Raw genomic sequence first — 6,343 nt, forward strand, 5'->3', positions numbered from 1 at the left:
TAACTTCCAACATGGCCAATCCATGATTTCGCCCTCATTGAATAATTCCACAATCCAGTGCAGGAGTGAACACTACAGCCTGTCTGTCTCATAATCATTAACAGCACTAGTTCAGCCCCATTGGTGAGAAGAGTTGTGAGGTTACAGGAAGGGACTACAGTACAAACTCCTGTTTAGTGCATTAACAGGTAGATATCAGAATGGACTGCTTTTTGAAAAGTTCATCTAGATCGGAAGTGGAAAATCTGCTTTTGTTGAGGTGTGTTATGAATCACTATTTTTAACACAGTTATTGATTTTTAATTGGCTTCTTGATGAACAACCAATACAAAGTCTTTTTTTTGTAATGCTTTCTGGGCTGTAGAATTGTTGTCAATCACTAATTATCAGAGAATCCCGACAGGCCACACAGCCCATAGTGACCACACTGACCCACTAATAGTGGGATGGCATGGTGGCACGGTGGTTAGCACTGCTGCCTCACAGCGTAGGAGACCCGTGTTCAATTCCCCCCTCAGGCGACTGACTGTGTGGAGTTTGCACATCCTCCCCATGTCTGGGTGGGTTTCCTCCGGGTGCTCTGGTTTCCTCCCACAGTCCAAAGATGTGCAGGTCAGGTGAATTGGCCATGTTACATTGCCCGTAGTGCTAGGGTAAGGGTGGGTTGCGCTTCAGTGGGTCGGTGTGGACTCGTTGGGCCGAAGGGCCTGTTTCCACACTGTAATGTAATCTAATCCAGTCTAATAACTCAACTACCCAATCCCTGTAATTTTGCATTACCCATAGTCAATCTGCTTAACCAGCACATCTTTGGATTGTGGGAGGAAACTGGAGCACCTGGAGGAAACCTACACAGACACAGGGAGAACGTGCAAATTCCAACAGACAGTCACTCAAGGGTGGAGTTGAACCTGGGTCCCTCGCGCTTTCAGGCAGCAGTGCTAACCACTGAGCCACTGTGCTAATTCTACTGGCAGAGGGAGTGGTGAGGTGCCTTCTTGAAATACCGCAGATTATCTGATGACAATAACATTGTGACTACACTGTGAGAGATGAGGTTCCAGTATTATGATCCAGCGACACTTTAGGTATTCCTTCGAGTACCAAGTCAGGATGGTATTGTGATTTTGGAGGGGTCTTGCAAGGATTCACACGTTGTCTTTGCTTTTCAAAATACTGATAGGCAAAGTCTTAGTGGTACTCTTAAAGGAGCCTGGGTGAGTTGTTGAAGTACATCTTGTAGAATGGACAACCTGCACCAATGGGAGTTGATGGTGGAGCAATGGACTGGTTAAGTTGGCAGGCATGGTGCCAATCAAGTGGGCTGCTTTGTCCTAAATGGTGTCAGGCTTCTGGAGTGTTGTTGGAGCTGCATCCATCCAGGAAAGTGGGGGGTTTCCATCACACTGCTGACTAATACCTTGTACATTTTGGGGAGTCAGGAGGTGAGTTACTCACAGCAGGATTCCTCTGACACTCTACTGTGTTTATATGGCTATTCCAGTTCAGGATATTGATGGTGGGGAATTCAGTGATGGTGAAGCCATTGAATATCAAGGACGTTGCCTGGTAATTGTGTGGTGCGAGTATTACTTTCTACTTTCTAGCACAACCTTGGAAAATGTTTAGGTCTTTCTCCATCTCGACATGAACTATTTCAGCCTTTGAGTAGCTGTGAATGGTGCTGAATATTGGGCAATCATCAGCAAACATTTGTAATTCTGATTTTAGACGGGAGAGAAGATCATCGATCATCGAAACAGCTGAAGATTGGTGGGCCAAGGATACTATGCTGAGGAGGTACCGTAAAAATATCCTGGAACTATGATGACTGACCTCCAACAACCATAACCATCCTTCATTGTGCCAGGTATGACTCCAACCAGTGGAGTTCTTCTCCAATATCTATTACAGGAGTATTAGCAGTGGGGAATTCAGTGATGATAATGCCATTGAATATTAAGGGAAGATGGCCAGTTCCCTTCTTTTTGGAGATAATAATTACTTGGCACATGTACAGTGCAAATATCACTTGCCAATTTTCAGCCCTTACATGTCTAAGTTTTGCTTCACTTGGTTAGAGACTGCTTCAGGATCTGAGGTGTTGGGAATAGTGTCAAACATTGTAAATTCATTCTGGCCATCCCCACTTCTGACCTTATGATGGAGGGAAGGTCATTAATGAAGCAGCTGAAGATTGGTCAAGGAGACTACTCTCAGGAACTCCTGCAGAAATGTCCTGGAGCTGATATGGCTGATCTTCAACAGCCACAACCATCTTTCTATATGGAACATTGGATCATAGATCCCTGCGGCCTGTGGAAACAGGCCATTCAGCCCATCAAGTTCACATAGACCTTCTGAAGAGTGCCCCACTCAGACTCACCACTCCCTACCATACACAATTCTCATGAATCCATCTTGCCTCCATACCCCTGGGCCTTATGGGTCGAGTTTGCATGGTCAATCCACCTAACTTACACATTTGGACTGTGGGGGCAATCTGGAGCACCCAGAGGAAACCCACACAGACATGGGGAAAATGTGCAAACTCCACACAGACAGTTGCCCCAGTCTGGAATCGAACCTAGCTCCCTGGTGCTATGAGGCAGCAGTGCTAACCACTGAGCCATCACGCCTCTAAGAAACTGAGCTTTCTCTCTGACTTCCATTGATTCCAGCTTTGCTGGAGCTCTTCGATGTCACACTGAGTCAAATGCAGTCAAGGACAGTCACTTTCAATCCACCTCTAGATTCATCTGTTTTGCCTATGCTTGAACCAAGCCTTTCAAAGGTCAGGAGCTGAGCACGTGTCCCTGGGAGAAGCCAATCTGTCTTTAGTGATGAATTTATTAACCTGCAGTTCCCTCTGAATAGTCTTTATCATTACTTATGATGATCCATGAAAAACACTGCAAAATAATGAGATTTACATTAATCAGGATGATGTAACTGATTGTATGGCATCTTTAAGGGTGAAGATGGCATTCTAGGATGAGTTCACGAAGAGAGATGTCCGAGAAATGACAGCAGAGAGCTGCAGTTGTTAACCTTCTATGGACAGCTGTAAATTAAAGCGTGTTACAGTGCATAAGGAGTTTATGAGGCTTACTTCAAGATAAGGAGCAAACCGCAGCAGAGACAGCGTGTATGCAAACACTCTGCTACTTTGCCAGCATTGCAGGTAGCCGTGTTCGCTTAAGGTACAAGATAAAAGCATAATGTTACCAAACACCAGCATCTCCACGGCCAGCATCTTAATTTTAAATTCGGCAGCTCAGACAAAAAGCAGGAAGAATCCAAAGGCATTCTGGGGGCTTGCGATTGTGGTGTATAACGTTATGAGGGGTACGGGCAGGGTGAATAAAGAGCAGTTGTTTCCCTTGGCTGAGGGCACTCATGAGGGGGCATCATTTTAAGGTAAGGAGCAGGACATTCAGAGGGGATTTGGGAAATAACATATTCACTCAGCAGTTTGTGGGAATCTGGAATGCGCTACCTGGGAAAGTAGTGGAGACTGGAAATCTTACAACCTTCAAAAAATATTCCAGAATTAGAAGAATCTCTACAGTGTGGAAACAGGCCCTTTGGCCCAACAAGTCCATACTGACCCTCCAAAGAGGAACCCACTCAGATCCATTCCCCAGCCCTATATTTGCCCTTGACTAATGCACCTAACCTATAAATCTCTATGGGCAATTTAGCATGGCCAATTGACCGAACCTGCACATCTTTGGACTACAGGAGGAAACCCACACAGACACAGGAAGAATGTGCAAACTCCACACAGACAATCACCTGAGGCTGGTATCAAACCTGGATCCCTGGTGCTGTGAGGCAGCAGTGCTAGCCACTGAGCCACTGTGTCCTCCAAATTCAGATGAATGCTTCAAATATCATTCCCATTCAAAGATATGGGACAAGTGCAGGGAATTGGGATTAGCACAGCTTTAGTGGCGGTAGTGTCAGTGCAGACTCAATGGGCTGAAGGGCCTTTACTGGACTGTGTGAATCTATGAAAAAGGCAGATCAAGACTTTAGAGATCTTCAATTATGGAGCTGCAGAATGGGAAAACTCTGAAAGACATAGAAAAAGAACCTCAGAAAACTATGAAAACTAGCCATGAACCAGCCAAACTCAAAGAGTGAGAAAGCACATATTCAGAAAATTTCAATGATAACAAGGAAAAATGTAAGTCCACATCAGACAGGCATGTTAGTATATAGGGAGTTCCAGTGAAAGCGTTTCCATTACCTCAAAAAGGTTTTTTTATTCATTGACAGGATGCATCTGTCACTGGTTATAGCATTTATTGCCTGGAGGGCAGCTAAGAGTCCATCACATTGCAGTGTGTCCGGAGTCATATAGAACATAGAAAAGTACAGCACTGAACAGGTCCTTCAGCCCATGATGTTGTGCCAAGAATTATTCCTAATCTAAAATAGACAACCTAACCTACACACCCTTCAATTCACTGCTGTCCATGTGCATGTCCAGCAGTCGCTTAAATGTCCCCAATGACTCTGCTTCCACCACCACCACTGGCAATGCATTCCATGCATTCACATTGATGTCTCCTCTAAACCTTCCCCTTATACCTTAAAATGATGACCCCTCATGCCAGTCAACCTTGGCCTGGGGTAAAGTCCCTGGCTATTGACTCTATCCATGCCTCTCATTACCTTGTATACCTCAAGCTCGTCACCTCTGTTGAACAGACCAGGAGAGGACAGCAATTACCTACACTAAAGAGTATGAGTGAAACAGATGGGACTTTTCTCCAGATAACAACTTAATGATCATCAATCGACAAGATTTTTATTGGATTCAAATTCCATCACCCGCCATGGCAGGATATGAACGTAGATCTCCAGAACATTACCTGGGGTCAGTGGATGATTAATCCATTGATGATGCCATGGGGCCTTCTCCTGCTTTGCGAACACAGAAGGTCCAAGATAGGGTGAGAAGTATGAGTGCTGGAAGTGTCAGCTTGAGCACTAGAGAACACCTTGACACATGATGGAGCAGAATCATGAAGTCAGCACCATTTCCTGTTCTGTTGATATTCTGATAAACATAGAAAAGGTATTACAAAGTACGGTGTATTGATTAAAGCATCCACTGCATGCTTTAACCCCACGAGAAATTTAGTCATCGAATGAGTGAAATTTAATCCGCAGTCTCAGCATTTGGGAGAATCCAATAGAAGCCCTTGTAATGCATTTATATCATCTGGCAGGATATTATAGGTAGGGAGCTTTGAAGGATGAATTAATCAAAGATAGTGCAAAAACTGATGTGAGAGATGAGACTTCATTACACTTTCTTCAATCCAAGGAGAATTTAATGTCAGCACAGGCAATCCAGCTCGCAACACATGCAAAAGCTCACGTTCCACGATCTGTCATTACCGCAAAGGATAGATCAAGGATTCTTCTGTAACAGGCAAATGAGTAGGCCACCATGATGGTGTTGTCACCAAAATGCCAAAAGAGCAAGGAACAAAATCATTGACCATATTAGGTTGAACACAATGTGGTTGAGGGTGTGGTGCTGGAAAAGCACAGAAAGTCAGGCAGCATCCGAGGAACAGAGAATCAATGTTCCTGATGAAGGTCTTATACCTGAAACATCAATTCTCCTGCTCCTCAGATGCTGCCTGACCTGCTGTGCTTTACCAGCACCACACTCTCGACTCTGATCTCCAGAATCTGCAGTCCTCACTCTCTCTTCTTGGAACACAATTTGACTTCAAACAATAATACAAGTGAAAACAATGTTGGGGGGGTGTGTGTGGGGGGAGGCGGGGGTGGTTGAAAGAAACTGAACTCTTTCTATTTGTTCATGAGATATGTTTGTCATTGGCTAGACCAGCATTTGTTGCTCATTCCAAGTTATCCAGAGGGCGGTTATCACATTGTCACAGGTAGGCCAGACTAAGGAAAACAAATGGCAGATCTCCTTCCCTGAAGGATCTTAGTAAACCTCGTGCCAATCAACATTTACAGATTATCATTGGAGTAGCTTTCGAAAAAAAAGGAATTTTTTAACAAATTCAAATTTCACTACCACCCACAGTAGAATTTGAAGCTATGCCCCTATTAACCTGGGAGCTCTGGATTACTGGCTTAGTGACATCACCTTCTTCTCTGAACTGTGGCTAGTTGGGATACTTCAGAAATATTGTAAGTTAGTTACCTCAAAAACAAAGAAATGCCTTAAAAAGGAAAGCTTTCACAGAAATGGGACTCATGCAACAAAGAAAATGTTTGCATCTCTGTGGGAGATGTGTAAAATAGATCCTGCCCCACCAACTTGAAGATTCAAGGCTTTGAAACA

Source organism: Chiloscyllium punctatum, chromosome 3 (assembly GCF_047496795.1).
Source record: "Chiloscyllium punctatum isolate Juve2018m chromosome 3, sChiPun1.3, whole genome shotgun sequence".
NCBI classification, from domain to species: Eukaryota; Metazoa; Chordata; class Chondrichthyes; order Orectolobiformes; family Hemiscylliidae; genus Chiloscyllium; species Chiloscyllium punctatum.